This window comes from Nothoprocta perdicaria, unplaced genomic scaffold (assembly GCF_003342845.1).
Source record: "Nothoprocta perdicaria isolate Ctin4 unplaced genomic scaffold, notPer1 scaffold_179, whole genome shotgun sequence".
Classification (NCBI taxonomy): Eukaryota; Metazoa; Chordata; class Aves; order Tinamiformes; family Tinamidae; genus Nothoprocta; species Nothoprocta perdicaria.
The window spans coordinates 659,330-674,434 of record NW_020454971.1 but is presented as its reverse complement, the minus strand read 5'-3'; the positions used below and the strand labels follow the sequence as shown (position 1 = coordinate 674,434).

Genomic DNA, 15,105 nt, shown 5'->3' with positions numbered 1-15,105 from the left:
CCTTCCAACTTTAAGGATTCTATGACTATGATAGAGAGCTTTGCATAACCAAGTCCAGGACAATTCAGCCTTCAGGTTAACAAGGCACTTCAGTACATGTTAAAGCCTCTCCAAATCCCCAAAAGAATCTTACAGCATGTATAAATGTTTTGATGAATTTGAATGTTTGGCATAAAGTCTCAACATGCAAATGAGTAAAACATTGAGCAAAAGAGCCAGCTCTTCCAAAACAAAGTATAAATATAATCATATCTTAAGAATTACAACATTTTAACTTTAGATTCCTGTGTGTATTTGATGTTAATTGCGCATGATTATTTACACACAAGATGATGGTGAATTTGTTGACAAATCAAAGTTTCTTTTTAAGGCTACTTGACCCTCAGGTTATCTTGAAACAGTCATTCTTTTTGAACAGTCATTCTTTTTGGTAGCACACAATAAATGCTAATTTGATAAAAATATCTCTCCTTCACTCATATCATTATGGATAGATGAAATTTGACCAAACCTAAGCAGAAATGACCCATAAATCACATAGAGTGGCTGAGGTGGGAATAGAAATGAGAAACTATGTGTTGAACAAGATTACAAACTTACCCTAAGTTGTTGCTACACTACATTCAAGCTATATACAGGTATATGCGTTTATATATCTCCATACATGTATACATATATATTCCAATATCTTTCCCACTCTTGAATTTATAATATCTACTAAGAAAACTAAATACAGCAATGTAATGGGAGAGSAGTGCAGGCTGGATTGGGTCTTTAGACCAAAGCTAGGGCTGCATGACCTGCTCGGCGCCCAGAGGGGCTGCCGAGAAGCCCCAATGATTCAATTCACACAGTTCACACAAACTCCCCCAGTTTCTCCTCTCCTTGCAAGCACCCCTGTATCAATGTGATCCATAGACCAGCTTAAAAGAAGAATCAAGACTCGGCTTCTCCTTGCGCTGCCAACTGCTTTCCAATGGGTCAGTCCACGGTATGTTCCTCTCCTTATCCGAAGCTTGGACTTCAGAGCCGGCACGATCTAGCAAGATTGATTATATAGTCCATGTTATTATGTAACTGCATCAGCCACAGCCCACCCTGGTTTGTTTAGACATTTATCTTGTAAGCAACGCAGATAGGTTGACATAAAACGCTCTAAAATGGCAGGCTTGAAACCTGCTAACCCTCTGCCACTATATTTTAAAGGCGCTGCATATCTCAAAAGCACCTAACTCCTACTCATCTCAAGCAGAGTTAGATAGCCACGTATTTTCAAAGATTACTAAGCATCTGTTTGCATTGCTAGGAGCACAAATGCCTCAAAAACCTGCCCAGTGCCCTTTAGAGCACCTGGCCGACACTCAGAATATGGAATTCTTCGTCTATGCTAATTAACACAGCACAATTACAGGTGTAAGCACTTTCTAATCACTGAAAGCGTGAAGAAGTGGTAAGCTGCATTTCCCCTAACGGCTACACCCACAAAGATTAGATCTCAGTGGAAATGGGGGCACCAAGCCCCCCTGATTTCCTCCTCATACTGCAGCATAGAGTGACTCTTTCCCCTGTAAGATCCACTTCTTTCCTGTATGGAAGGGAACAACTACCAGGAGGAGCTACCAAAATCACTCTTAATTTATCTGTTATATRAGGCAACTCTGAGAAAGGAAGAATTTGAATAAATGCCCCTCTAAACACACTTCAGCACAGCACTGCCGCTGTGCTTCACCTTCCTCAGTGAGGCTTTGGCCATATTTTTTTTTTCTCCATGCTTTCAATAAGCGCATGAGRGTCCCAACCCTGCTCTAACAGCAGTGGAAATCCAAAATATAAGGAGGGGGAAGGCAGCCTCTCCCTCCCGTTAATATTCATCTGTCCTTGATTAGACAGGTAAAGGATCCGCTATGGGAATACAGAAGAAATCATTTCACTGTGTGGCTTCAAGCAGAACATACACCCTGTGAACAGATTGGTGTAAATTGTTATGTTTCCATCATATATGAAATTCAATGGGCTTTTCATTCTCAGTATAAACCTAAACTAGTTAAAGTCTGTATRTAGACGCGCTCTGCTATGAAACAGCAGCTCACATTAAAATTACATTATATTGTTTTGACAGGTCTGAATCAAAGGTTAAAATCATCTTTTTGCTGGACATTGTTTCTGTGATATTGCCCCACTGCCAAGCCTCAGTATGAACAAGCCCAGAATGATGTRAAATATTTCTAATACAAATTTTATTTTTATGTGAAACTATTCAAATGCTGCTGTACAACATGAACTACCTGAACCAAATCAAATCCTCAGGTCAATTCCTTCTTCCAAGTGCTCCTTAGATAACAAAGTCTTGTTCTGCGAATCTGTTCAATATATTAAAGTTGATTCACTCGGACAGTGTGTAAGATATAATACATTAATCTGGGCCATTTCAATTTCTGAGGCTGGGACTATAAAACTGGTGTGCTGCATATCTAATTTTTTTTGAATACCTGATTTATGCATCCCTCTGATGCACAGTGTCGATGGTGTGGTGGATGCGGCTGCTGCATTAACAACGGGCTGCATCAGCACTCAAATCTTATCTTGTTAAATCAGACAAATGTAGCTCAATGAAAAGGAAGGAATAAATGCCTAGGATGGTTGAAAGGAGTGAATTTTAATCCTGTTTGTTAGGGGACTTTCATGGTGGGGGCTGAGTGATTGAGGCTGGAATGTCCACCAAGAGCTTATGGGAATATGAATTATTATATGTTTATACATACACACAGCTACACATGCAATACACACACAGTTTTTCATTTTATTTATGCACAGAAAGGTAAACATCCCCACACCGATACTCATCCATATACAAGCATACACATATTTTAAAAATTGGGGGAAATAAATGGCTTTTAGGAAGAGTAGTTCTACACTCACAAATGCATATTTCTTTCAAGAGCTACAATAAAGGCTTCTTTGGAGTTAAATTATCATTTTGGCCACACAAGCAAAAGTTATCACATGGACTATGTATCCAGAAACAGATTGGATTCTCAGAGTAATTTTATATATTTTTTTATGGATAGATGGAATATTGATGTGGTTCTAGGCACAGTTAATTCTTAAGGAAATGTCCCTGTGTTTGAACAAGCAACAAGACCTTTAGAAACAAGCTTTAGGCCAGACAAGTATAAAGTTCCACCGACACGTTTAGCAGATCCAGCCTAGGTAGGTACCACAAATGAAATTATTATTATTGGAAAGAATTCTTAAGGAAGACCCAAATGACTGATGTTTAATTTKAGCTCCCTTCCTTTATAAATTCTTGCATTTTATCTGCAAACCCTAAGTCAATAAGGAAGCTTTGTTTATCCATCAATAATGACACATTAACGAACAGGCAAGGAGCACAGAGCTGCTCTGTAGCACTACTGCTACACCAAACAAAATCCAAYAAGGACCAAACGCTTGAAACAAAACTATTTGAGTGCTACTTCTGTTGATGTTTCAACATCAACATGSTTCAAACACAAAACCTCACCTTTACATTCATTAAATTAAAATTTCCGAGTCCTGATCCCAAGTTCACTTCACCCAGCAAAAATACCTAAGTAAATAAGARACAGAAGCAGTGGCAGAGGCCCAGTTCCTTAGAAACGTTCTCCATCCAGTCACACAGGAGAGGTTGGGAWACGGAGCCCACATTTGTGCAGGCTAATGGAAGCAAATGCAAATACAGGCTGCCCTCTCCTTTTTCCTAAAGATTGCCATACCTTTCCTACATACTGTGTGGAGATGAGTTGAAACCTGCATTCCTGGGTAGAGAGCAAAGAGGCAGGGGAAAAAAAATAAAGGAGATTTCTGCCAATGACGCACAATTTTACTAGTAAGCCGAAGTTGACAGGCCTGGCTTCTTTGGAGAAGGACTGTGCAAGAAGAGGGAAGCTCCAGCTCTTTGTTAACCTGGAGAACACCTCCAACATGCAAACAAGAACAAGTTTTCCATGGAATGAAGCCAAGGCCCTGGGTTCAGCGCGTCCCCGGATCAGCACGCGGMGCCCACCGCAAGCAGCGCGCGAGGGGCACCGGGGCAGCGAGCAAAACACACCGGCCTGGGGGAAAGCACGCAGAAACCGAGCGAATCAAGATAATCGTGCTAATTATCCTAACGAAGGGAACGGCCGCCCCCTCCCCGCTAGGCGCGGGCAGGCRCGCCGGGGCACCGCGCGACGCTCGCGCTGCCGCCGTGTCTCTCAGCGCATCCCCCGGGCTCAAAACGCCTCCCCAACCGATATCCAGCGCCTGCAGCACCTCTTCCGATTTTATTTTTATTTTTCCCCCCCTTTATGGGGAAAAAAAAAAAAAAAAACCACACACCCAACAAACAAACAAATCAATCCGGCCCAGGTCAGGCAGGGTGGACCTCGTTGCCAGGGCTAATTTGCTTGTGCGGGAACAAAAGCGCGGCTCCGCCGGCAGCCCCGCGCATGCTAATTACGCGGCGTGCCCTTGAGAAGACCTTGGCGGGTCACTCGGCAGTTGTGATCTGTCACTGACTTCTAATCATGTATTATCGCCCGGGTGAGGCGGAATGGTACCCGGAGCTTTCTGTCTTTGCGGCAGCGTGGCACTCTAATTACCTTATGCCAAGTGGATACGCAGGGACTGAATTAAGTGATCACTGTGATTGCCTTCAAAAAAAAAAAAAAAAAAGAAAAAAAATCTTCTCTTTATCCTTTGTGTTGCTGCTCTGCAATTTACATTTTAAGATGCCAGGGAGCTTTTGGTAAAAAAAAAAAAAAAAAAAGAAAAAAAATCTTCTCTTTATCCTTTGTGTTGCTGCTCTGCAATTTACATTTTAAGATGCCAGGGAGCTTTTGGTGAGACGGGAAATGCCACACTGAAAACAAAAAATGTGATTTTAATTAAAAAAAAAGCTTAACACTGAATTTAAGTCATACCCATTTCTAAAAGAATTTAAATCCTGTTAAATATTATAGCTCAATAAGAACCTTTCAGGAAACTTCTTGGAAATTAAGAGACAACCTCTACCTTTCAATCKGCAACTAAAAGAAAACAAAAAGAAACCTAATCTCTCTAAAGTTTCAACAATTCAAAACTGCTACTTGACAGACAAAAATAAAGTGGTTGCTCCACATTTTTACTATGTCTGTATACAGTCCCATACAACAAAAGCTATAGATTAAATTTAAAGCCTGAAAAGCTTCATCATCGTGTTCATCATGTTCATTAACAACAGTGAAGATGAGTTGACCCTGCAAGTCTTACAAATTTGGTAGCAAATTTCTCGCAAATTGGTTAATTCTTTCAGTGACAATTTTAGGCTTCTGTGTTATAACAGCTACAGAAAATGATCTGTATTTTACCCTGCACTTTGAAAATCTGTTGGAGCGACATTACACTCCTCTATTGTTGCATAGCAACTCTCAAAAACTACAAAGCAATCTGTTATGGTAAACCAGTTGTATTAACATCTGTATTTGCCCAAAGAATCATCTAACGCCTTTTGCAAAGAAAATGGGGCAGTAYGTTTTCTCTAGGTTAAATAAGCAGAGTAATGATTTATAAAATTTGATAAGATACATTTTTCAGAATCATCCTGGAAAAGATGAACTCTGAAGTGCTACTTGAAAGTTGTCATAAAACAGGCAAAAATTCCCCACAATGCTATATTTATTGTACCACTAGCAGAAAATCAGGATTTCCAAAGCCTTTCTGTACTGTATGTCAATATTGCGGTATAATTTTTTTTTATAGAAACAAACTGGAAAAAAAAAGAAGAAATAGTCAATAAAAACTATAAAGGACAATTGAGAAAAAATTGCAAGCCTTATTTTCCCTGCATCACATGATGCACAAGCAGCATTATTTGCTGAAACCTCCGTTTGCTGGGGCGGGGGGAGAAGGAGGAGAGAGAGGCAGAGACGGAGAGAGCGCGCGCCTAGAAATAAGATGCATTCCCTGGGTGGCAAAACAAAAGAGCCCGAGAAAAAAAGAAAAAAAGGAAAAAGGAAAAAAAAAAAAAGCTGTAGAAAGTTGACACAGTCAAGAATAATGGCTAAATCTATCAAGTTTGATCAGGTCTGCTATAATGAAGTGGAGCTTCATATTCCGAGCAGGGACAATGAAGACAGAAGTCAGGCTCTAGAAATGTGCTGCTCACTTTGTGCTTGGAATATGCAGCAGCCAGCAGGGAGCCACGAGATAATTACACAGTATTTGTGTGGTTCCAGGAAGCTTCCTGCGCAGGTTGAATGCCCGCRCTATATTAAAAGGCAGCACAGTGAAATGTTTTTAATGAATATTTTTGTCAGAGAAAGAAAAGGCATTTGAATGATTTTTGTGTATGCAGGGAACCAGAGGTGGAACATCACTGTCAAAATACAGGTACCTTTATTTATATTTACTCCATTATTTACAGATTCCAGTGCCTAATGTCCTTTCAATAATACAAATCACAACACCGGGTTAATGCTATTTAGGGCTAATTGCACATACAATCCCTTAACTAATGTTTGCTGGTAATGTGTTGCAGCGAAATCCCACATCAAACTGTGGCTCGAAACTACTTTTATTTTTATTTCCAATAGCAGCTGAAATGTTTAGACATATTTAATCAGAAAACTCAAAGAAGAAGTAACACAGATGTTGATACTTACTATTCAGTAGCCCTTGGCAGTGATAGATCTAAAACACAAGAATACATTATTTCAGCATTCTGTAATTCTCACCTAACAGATGTGAATAATCCACTGAATTAAAAAACCCAGACATGATACTCATAAATGCTCGTTTTGCAGCACAAGCAATTGTATTGATCAAAAACAAGACTTTGGTAAAAAGTTAATTTGAAAGGTTTGTCACTGGTCCAGATTTCAATATTATCTACACCTAAGCAAACCCATATTTTGCTGTTTGCAATTAAAATCACTTCTGGTATGCATGGACAGAGATAATTTACTGTTATGCGCTCCTCACAGAATCCTTGTGGAAGATTAAATAGAATACAGCCCTCCGAGAAACACATGCATATTYCTGCTTCTTAGTCCTGACCAGCGACCACAATTCCCAAGCATTCCCTGGTATGCACAATTTTGGTAGTTTTTAAATAACCATCACTGTGACTATTATAATTATAGCAATTCAAAGAGAATTTCCCTGGCTGAAAAAGGTGGCRCAGGCACCGCTCAGTTGGGCGGCCGAGGTCAGTGGGGACCTCTACCCATCCTACCTCAATTCCATACAATGCTCAGGGGGAAAAAAATAAAAATAATTATTCCTAAATCTAACCTACCCAAAAGGACTGGGAGAAGATCTAGTGGCTCCGTAGGGATTTTCTCAACTTCATTGTTGGGGAGAAATAATAAAATCCTTTCCAGCCTACGTGCAAACAAGGGAAGTACATGGGAGGAGATGCTGATGCTTCAGGTGACCCATTGCATTAGAATGGGTTTCTCAACAAAAGATATAAAAAGTTCATCCAAATTAGTAATAGAAGAGAGAATTCCTTCCTCTCCGCTTTTTAGCTCATTTTTTAGCACAGTTTTTATGGGGTTTTTTTTTGGAATTATGAAAATCAGTATGGAGAAGAGCAATTAAGTAAAAAGATGCTCCTTCTGAATTACACTATTGAAGGAGAAAAACAATGAGTCAACATAACATACTGAACTAGAAAGAATTGTTTTTCCTTTTTTAAGAGGACATCAGAAAATTGTTCAATGCTTCTGATATAGTTTTAATAAATAATTGATACTTTGGATATGGATGGTTTTAAAAGTCTAGGTACTTATGAAGAAAGGTTAAAGTGTCCCAGGTTATGTAATAGCATAATTATGACAGCAAATTAAACCCCAGGGTAATGCCATTTAATTCCTATTTTGCTACTGGAATCAAATGCATCTATGGATGACTCGTACTTTTTTAAACTTTACGTTTGCTTCTTCAGCAGCTTTTTATTTTTTCAAGAGGAATAAAAATGAAACTTCATTGAATCTCTGAGTACTTAAGCAATGTTACTTAGTCCTTGATATCCACAGAGACCGATTCTGCACCTCTGTATGGAAGATTAACCATAGGCAGGAAGCAGACTGGACATAAAAGAAGAATAAAAGGGGGTTCACATATTTATTTTCCGCCTCTTTTCTTGTTTTGCTTCCTATTTTAGCCACACAGAATAGAGCATTTTTAGAAGTGACCTAAGGACTAAGATCGAATAGCTTGCCCAGAATTATCAATGCAATACATATATGTATATATACACACATACACACATTATTTTTGCCACAGAAATGAATATGATTTTGACTCCCCTCTTTGTCTATCTCAGCTCTAATTTGAAAGGAAATCTTTCAATTACTAGATGAAGTAAACAGTGTCACGTTTGGAACCCAAGTAAACATTATAACCTACATTTCATTCCCCTGAGCAAAAGAAAAAAATCCTCCCCTACTGAAAAGGCAATGGGAGTTAAGTAATAGTTTTCATTTTATTTTTGGCAAGTTTTTAAAATTTTTGCTCTTTTGAATGCTCAAGCCCTGCTCTCAAATGGCAGGGATGAGAATAATTATTACTTTGGACCTCTGGCTGTTTGCAGTTGCCTTTTGCAATCAGAGCAAATAGTTTGCAACGAATCAACCAAGACAACTCATGTTAGCTCAGGTTCAAACTGCTCTCTCTACCAAATGTATTTTTCAGTAACTAAAATATCTAACTACAGCTGATAACTTRTTTATCCAGAGCTTTCATACAGTTGCCAGAGCTCAATCGATATTAAACCATTCATTTTTGTTTTGTTATTGTTATAAACAAACTGAAAGCACAAACTCAAAAGACCAGGTTTGCCCTTTATTTACACCTGTCCATTTAAGTCCATTACCTGTCTATTACTTCAGTTTTACTTGAGATTGAGTAAAGAGGAAATTCATTAATGTCTTTCAATCCATTTGCATTTACTCGAGCTTTACCAACACCATAATTCGGCCTTTAAAACAAAATTTAATGGAAAAAAGCAACATTAATATAATCACTGGTGTACACAGTTTTTCCTTACAACTGCCATACAAAYTATTTAATGTAGTCGGGGTTTCTTTTTGCATTTCTATATTAAGCAGTTATTTTGCCAATATTTATACACACCCAAGCACAGACACAAAGTACAAGCAGAGCTGGGAATACCAACTGTAGCTGTTAGTCCCATTGCATGAGATGAGCTTTGTATCAAAAGGGAAAAAAAAGGCTCTTCTCCATTTCATATGCTTTATTTTATTCAACCAGCTCTTTTTCACATTGTTATAAGCAGTGAATATAGCACGGTTGGATTCAGAAGAGAACCTTAAGCGTTATCATAATGCTTAGAAGCAATGGCTTCACACTGTATAATCTATCAAAGGTGTCAGATTTACAAAATGCAGATTTTCTGTCACATTTGGGCACTRTAAGCACTGTATCTTTTCACTAAGGTGCTGACTGCTGTTTTAATGAGGCCCTTTGGTGGCTGTAAAAAACTGAAAGGAGAGGATTATAGGGGTTACCCTAGGTATTGTCTATTTGTCTTACAAATTTCACACTAACTACCAATTACATCGCCATAAACCTTTTGGCTACTTCAAGCTATATGCCATATAATACATAAAAAATACGCTATGTTAACCTCTTCCATATTATACGAGTAACTACAGCCACTGATGCAAGTAACATATCTAATGAAGCCAATAATGAGCCTCTTTAAAAGTAGTCTTGTTATAGGAATAATATTAGAGCAGTTCAGTTAAAGGCTAAGGTCCATTATGGCTCGCTTCCTATGTTCTGCGGGCCCAGGTCTGAAAAGATGCTGACACACTAATTCAGGCTCAAGAAGGGCATTAATCTCACAACCTTCTACTTGTCATGCTTAATGGGACATCCTGCCTAGGTGAAATGAACCTGATGTATTCAGGTAAACATAATTTAATAAGGAGGAAAAAAATAACGAAAGAGCTGGGGTCCAGCATAATAGCAAGGAGAATATTTACAATTTAGTTTTAGCAGAGAGGTTCATTAATGTTTTACTGAGAAGCAAGCAATGCAAAGGGAGAAAAGGGCAACTCACGTAGGATTTGTTTTTTTAAAAAAAACTGAAATATTAGTGCATTTAAAAGAATACATTAATTTGGCGGAGGAAGAGATGTGCTGATGTGGGGCTTAGAGCACTTGAGTGTAAAATCGAGATCTGAAACCATACAGTATGATATTTAAAAGGCAAGCATGAATGTCAGCGAGTAGCTGTATATCCTCTTTTGTCTGTCATCAATCATAAGCCTAATAAGCCACCTAAAATTATGTCAAAAAGATAGGGAGCACTACCAACCATGACTGCTAGGGAAGCGCGTGCCTTCCTTGCGAACCAGGTGGTAAATGCAGGACCCACCTCTCTCCTCAGAAAAAGCACAAGGTACCACAAGGAAAACGCACCCATACACAGTCCACCATACACAGTCCATCACTGATACAGTGCTCTATGATGCTGGATATAAAAGTGTTTTTCACCATGTTGGACACTCCCGTATTGCAGAGTTAACATTACGAAGAGTAGGAAAAAAATAAAATAAAATCAGTGTGAGCTGCTTGGAAATTTATTAAATTGGATTTTACCTCAGGAATCCAAGTCACCAACCTAAAAAACCCCCAAACATTAGGATGAGCCTTCTTATCCAAGAAGATGCCTTGACTTGCACACACCTTGCCCTTCACTGCCCCCAAAGACAAAATGTTGGGCTACTCCTTTTTCCCCTGGAGGAGAAAGATTAAACCCAACTTGTGAAAGGAATAAAACCTTTCTAGGTGCTAAYTGGTGATCAGAATGAGTAGAGGGCTTCTGAGAAAGCAGAGCTTGCCACATCACCATAGAAGATGAAGAAAACATCTTCAGGTGTTTTCTAGCAAACTACATGTGTCTCCCTTACTTTCATCTGTAAAGGCCCAGTGATGGCCAAGTACTCTCCTAGTAATGAAGGCTCAGGGGAACATTTGCAAARACTCTTTTGCTGTTGCTGAATTTTGTTTGGATCCTTATCCGCAGTCACCGGATAACTAGGTAGTAGCCTTGCATCTGATCACTAGAGCAGCACTGTTGAGACTGACCAGTTTTAGGCTGTTTATTTTCTCTAGTTTCTTAACTGCTGTATTTATAGCACAGTTGTGTCGTAGTGGTGGTGTGTCCCCAGAAGAAAACCAAACCTACCTGTCTTCTAACATCTAATCCCTTATCAGATGCAACTGGCAGCATAGCAAAGCAGAGCCCAAACTGCATGTTTTGCATTACTAAAAAGAAATCAAAATTCATCTTTTAACAAGCCCCCCCCCCCCCCCAAAAAAAAAGTACAGAAAGAACCATATTCAATTGGTCCCTTACAGACTCGCACATACACATGTTAATCTTGTTAAGCCTTGAAACACACACTCAAAATAGGCCTTTGCTGCCTCACTGGCTCCCAATGCACCTTTTGACCATAAACATCTGGGTATTTTATCTGGGCTGATTTTTGCGAGCCGTTTGCTCTAAAGCTGCTAATACATGCCATTTCAATGGGGCTCTATGGTGCCTATTAGGTGCTGGCCATGCTGCGAGAGGGTGTGGATTGCGGAGACGTATGGCACCGTGGGGAGCTATAGGAGACATTCAGCTGCTGGAAGGCAGAAAACCTCCTGGAGTTCTCAGGTGCTCGGAGGAGCACACTTGCTATTAAATTATTTCACAGGGAGAGGCCTATTACCAATGAAAGCTGATCCTGCTCTTACAGGCTAGTGCAAAGGGACCATAACCCTCTTTTGGGGGGAGACGACGTGTCCAGAGGAACCGATCCCAATCCCAGGGCTTCCAAGGGGCCAAGGACAAYGACTATAACAGGTTGGTGCACAAAGGGTGTTGGATGCACTGTTTCCCATCCTGCAGAAACCTGGTGCTGCTAAAGGATGGCCCAGAGAAATTAATAGTTTAGAAGCCCRACAAGAAGCTGTCAACTTGCATCTACTCAAACAAGCAACACGTAAGAGGTAGGAAAATATCCGCAGTACCAATTTCTTACTATGGTCTCTCTTTCAGTCATGTCTTCCTGGAACATAAGCTGATTTAATAGCCTTTTAACTTAGTGGAAAGACGTCCACTGACTCTTAGGATTTCTGAAATAAGCCCTGAACCTGCACTCTTAATCTCTATTCATTTCCAAAATTCAGACCTTATTCAGGTAACATTCCTAGATAGGTTCAAGCAGATAAAATACTTAGGACAACAATGACGGAAAACTACAGCGATACCTCTGTATTAATGGCCCAAATAGATATTTCTGTACTCTTAGCTTCTGTAACTGCAAAATACTTGAGAGATTTTCTTTAGGAAAAGCCTGCCTTTTTTATTTTAAWATAAAAACAAAAACCAGAAAGATACTGCCTGTTCTTCAGAAAATGTATTTAGTATTCAGATGTAAGTGCCTATATTTGTCCATGGCTTCTTATATCTATATTTGGAGGTAGGGAAGCGTTAGAGTTGTGCCATATGAACTACTGCATACTGAATGAAATCTTCCATATGCGAAAATAAACACATTAAATATGCAATTTTGAAACTACCTGTTGCTGAGAACAACAAAAAAATTACAAAATACAAAGATAGCAAATCATTGAATCCTAAATTATTTTAATTAAGGCTCATTTCCTAGTTTGAGTGTTCCCAAACTGCAATCAGAGCACAGCTAGCTCATCTGGTGAAGCCATGGAAACACACATTTCACTACAAACCGGCCACACCACCAAGAGCACCAAACACTCATATTATTGCCACCAAAGCCTGACCTCTCAGGAGCTTTCTTACTCCTGCTAGCCAAGCTGGATAAAGTAGACAGGCCAGAAGTGCTATTTCAACGCCACGTTCAGCTCTACAGCACTACTAAAAGGATGAGATGTAATCCAATAAACTTGCGGCAAAGGACAAGTGAGAAAACTCAAGTGCACAAGAGTCTCGCTGTAGTTTCTTGGGCTTGCACAGAAGCCCTACAACGTCTGGAAAAAATCCCTTTCTGAGAGTCCTGATCCAGAGGCGCACAAGAAATTCACTGCTTGGTGGTTCTTAATCATCAAGGAAGGAAATGTGGTGCAATAAGAGCCATATGTTTCCCTCCACTCTTTCACTCTTCATCTTAGCACTTAGGCTACGTATCATCAGCAAAGACTGGTTTCCATTTCCACCAGAGCCAGAGAGGACAACAAGAATCCTACCCCTTTTTCTCCATGTTAAAAAACAAAACCTGAGAGGCTAGTGGTCTGAAACTGGGTAGAAACTGCCACAATTTTCAAAACTCCGTGATTATGTGGAATATATCATGCTTCTTAAGTTTTAGACATGAAACAACAGAAAAAAAGATTTTTCAACTTCACTGCAGTACAGGAATGCACACGTTCCTTATTCTGACATCAAATTAATACCCCTCAGTCTACCAACTTTATTTTTCAAGTTCCATTATTCTAAAGTGAATAAGAAAAGTTCAGAAGGTTTGCAGTGAATATGAGCTCAGGACACAACACTTTATCCTGCTGCCAGCACCTTCATACTAACATTGCCCTGAGAGCCTGAAGTCCAACGATACCCATCTGTGGAGATGTTTTGATCCACCTTGAARTCAGAATTTGTATGAACTCTGAAGAATCAGCAAAGAGGCACAGGGCTTAAAATCTGAGCACGTAGGCCTGGGATGACTCAGTGTTAACTATATTTCATATTCAGAGGCATATCCATTTCCTTGCAGCATCTCCAGTGCCCCCCAGTTCCCCTGTTCTACCACAAAGGCATCRTGTTCAACCACCCCTTACACAGCGAAGAAAGCAGTGGCTCTCTGGGCTAGACAGCCTGTCCACATTTATCAGAAGAGTTCCCTGTTAACTTTGAGGGGAGAAAGGAAAAAAAAGTTTTTGGATTCAATGCCTTTTAGTGATTTGCTCTGCAATAATTCTGTGGGAAAACGCAGGCTTTGGAGCAGGTATTTTTTCCAGCCTCTCTCCTGTAATTCTCTAGCTGTTGCTTGTTTTATTTATTTATAAATAGGAGCTTCATATAAAATAGGCTCTGCAGAGGTGGATAARAGATATCACCTTAGGCACCTGTATTAATAGTTCGGTTACATACTGTGTTAAGTCTTTACTATGGATGAGCCTGGGTGCAAGGCAGACAATTCTTTAGAGCTAACATTTTCAAAAGGTRCCAAAGACAATGTCCCTTTGAGATCTCTCTGAATTATCCAGATTAAAAGATAATAATAATAATTTAAAAAATATGGAGATCTTCTGTCCAAGTAGCTTTACTTGGTAGCACTGAAAATATAAACTGGTGGAAAAGTTGGCAGGAATAAATACTTCCACSGTGTTTCTAAAGCTGCAATTAACGTTAATGAAGCCATGCCTTGTATGGCAAAGAGCTATAGTATAAATGGGATAAGTAAGAAAAACGATCAGCCCTTGTGCTCTTCCACTACAGTACATCAGGGCATTGCCACTGTAAAGCCATCTTTACTTTAAGCCATTAAATAAAACAATATAAATCCGCAAGCAGGTGTTTCTTGTTGCAGGAGCGCTGCAAGTTGCAATGCAAACAACCTAATTTCAGCATCTACGGAGAGCGCCGAGTAAATTTACTGATCACTGATGCATTGAGCACGGGGAGGACACAACCAGCGGGAGCTTCCAGCAAGATTATCCTATTAAAGCAGGAAGGCTTCACGCGGCTGCTAAGGAAGTAGTCAAAGGCAGGTGATGCAAGGGGGGCTCGACGAGCGGTCCGCGGGCCCGCTGTACATGTTAAGTTGTTGTTTTCTGCTCAGCTAAGCAGCAGAGAATTGATATGTTAGCAATGAAGTGCAATGACAATTAAATTGTAACTGACCTACATGTTACCGTCATTACGCTTTCTCTTTTTTACTGCTTTCCCTCTTATTTAATCACACAGTATGGGGTTTTTATTAGGCTGTAATGTTAAAATCTTCATCCATTTAGCCATAAATGTTTGACTGGGTATCTATCAGGCGTCCTCACGCTATACAAACAAAACCATTTTGCTGAATCATTGTTGACTTGTTTGTG

General features: G+C 39.6%; 1 long non-coding RNA gene across 2 annotated transcripts in view; it reads right to left on the bottom strand.

Annotated features, from left to right (window-relative positions):
• Window positions 1-263: 263 nt before the first annotated feature.
• LOC112944922 overlaps window positions 264-15,105 on the bottom strand; it is a 41,896-nt gene continuing 27,054 nt past the window's right edge. The window contains exons 3-4 of one of the 2 annotated variants that reach the window (XR_003248872.1): window positions 6,663-6,690; window positions 264-1,039 (exon numbers count right to left, since the gene is read on the bottom strand). This is a non-coding gene — a long non-coding RNA (uncharacterized LOC112944922). The remainder of the gene's footprint in view (window positions 1,040-6,662; window positions 6,691-15,105) is intronic. The other variant, XR_003248871.1, reaches the window with a different exon arrangement.